At 55.0% G+C, this 1,981-nt stretch overlaps 1 non-coding gene across 1 annotated transcript; it reads left to right on the top strand.

The window, feature by feature from the left end:
• The first annotated feature begins 1,565 nt into the window (after positions 1 to 1,565).
• LOC120938380 lies at positions 1,566 to 1,670 on the top strand. The gene has a single exon (XR_005749006.1). It is a non-coding gene; the product is annotated as a U6 spliceosomal RNA (small nuclear RNA).
• The last annotated feature ends 311 nt before the right edge of the window (positions 1,671 to 1,981 follow it).

The raw sequence follows: 1,981 nt of genomic DNA, 5'->3' as shown, positions 1-1,981 counted from the left end.
TGCCTTGCAGCGCTTCGCCTTTTGGCCACTAGGGGTGCGCACCGCTCGAGGCACGCACGCACCCACGGCTCGCCACTGGAGCCAATGCGAGTGCCCTCCGGGCACCCGCGATCGCTCATGACAGATCCCGATGCTTTCAGGGGAGAGGAGACTGATCGTGTGTTCATACAATGTATGAACAACGATCTCTCTCTTCCCCTAGTTAGTCCCATCATCCCTACAGTCAGAACACATTGAAGGAACACAGTTAACCCCTTGATCGCCCCCTAGTGTTAACCCCTTCTCTGCCAGTGACATTTATACAGTAATCAGTGCAGTTTTATAGCACTAATGATATAACGCTACTAACGCTGTATAATTTTCAATGGTCCCAAAAATGTGCCAAAAGTGTCTGATGTGTCCACTGCAATATCGCAGTCCCGATAAAAATCGCAGAACGCCGCCATTACTAGTAAAAAATAATAATAATAATATAAATGCCATAAATCTATCCCCTATTTTGTAGCCGCTATAACTTTTGCGCAAACCAATCAATATATGCTTATTGCGTTTTTTTTTTTTTTACCAAAAATATGTAGAAGAATACATATCGGCCTAAACTGAGGAAAAAAACATATTTTTGGGTACAGTGGCAAACGACCGCGCAATTGTCAGTTAAAGTGACGCAGTGCCAAGTTGTAAAAAGTGCTCTGGTCAGGAAGAGCAGAGGCGGCTCTCTAATTAGGCAAATTAGGCAGTCGCTTAGGCCTCGCACTAACAGGGGCCTCGCGGCCGCCTACTTTACCTGGGCCCCGCCTCCATCACTGATGTGGCTCTGCCTACCCTCTCTGGGACTCTGTGGCCCAGGGGCTGACTGACAAATCGGGTACCGAGAAAGAACGGCCTCATCATGGAGTGTCCCGTTCCGGTGACAGCAGGTGCGGGACAGTAGAGGCCTCTAGGTGGCAGCAGTGGCTGGATGAAAGCACCCGACTCCATGTGCCAGGCGTGCATGCGGCATGTCCATGTTTCTCCTTCAGCCTGCGCCGCTTACCTGACCTCTCCGCACCTGCCTCCAGCAGAGCTGCCCCGCCGTGACTGAAGATGAAGGAGCAGGAGCTCCACCTCCAATGCTGCCTGGCCGACCAAAGAGTACGTGAGTGCTCGCTGAATGTCTGCAGGAGGGAGAGACAGAAGTGAGCATTTAGCAGGAGGAATATGGAAAAATCAATTCCTATTTGCAGCCGTCCACCGTTCCTTCTAGCTAACTTCTTCTTCTGCACCCCGTGCTCTCTGGCCCCTCCTTGTGCACACAGACTCCGCCCCCTGCTCTCCGGCCCTTCAGTGTGCTGCCTGGTTCTGCCCCCCTGCTCTCCGGCCCCTCCTTGTGCTCCCTGTCTCCGCCCCCTGCTTTCTGGCCCCTCCTTGTGCTCTCCACCCCCCTGCTTTCCAGCACCCCCTCCTCACTGCTCCCATTCATTCTGATCCCCCTCCTTCTCTCAATATCCCCCCCAGTGCTCTCCAGCCCCCACCCCTCCTGTGCTCTTTACCTTCCCCAGTGCTCTCTGCCCCCACCCCCAGTGCTCTTCAGCTCCTCCCTGACATATACTAAAATTGGAATGATACAGAGAAGATTAGCATGGCCCCTGCGCAAGGATGACACGCAAATTCGTGAAGCGTTCCTGCTCTTTGCCCCCCCAAGTGCTCTTTGCCTCCTCAGTGCTCTCCAGCTCCTCCCTGCTCTTTGCCCCCCAGTGCTCTCTGCCCCCACCCCCAGTGCTCTCCAGCTCCTCCCTGCTCTTTTCTCCCCCAGTGCTCTCTGCCCCTACCCCCCAGTGCTCTCCAGCTCCTCCCTGCTCTCTGCCCCCACCCCCCAGTGCTCTCTGCCCCCACCCATACAGTACTCTCTGCTTCCACCCCCAGTGCTCTACAGCTCCTCCCTGCTCTTTGCCCTTCCCAGTGCTCTCTGCCCCCACCCCACCCAGTGCTCTCCGGCTCCTCC

This window comes from Rana temporaria, chromosome 4, assembly GCF_905171775.1.
Source record: "Rana temporaria chromosome 4, aRanTem1.1, whole genome shotgun sequence".
Classification (NCBI taxonomy): Eukaryota; Metazoa; Chordata; class Amphibia; order Anura; family Ranidae; genus Rana; species Rana temporaria.
The sequence above is the reverse complement of the archived record's forward strand: the minus strand, read 5'-3'. Positions and strand labels throughout refer to the sequence as shown.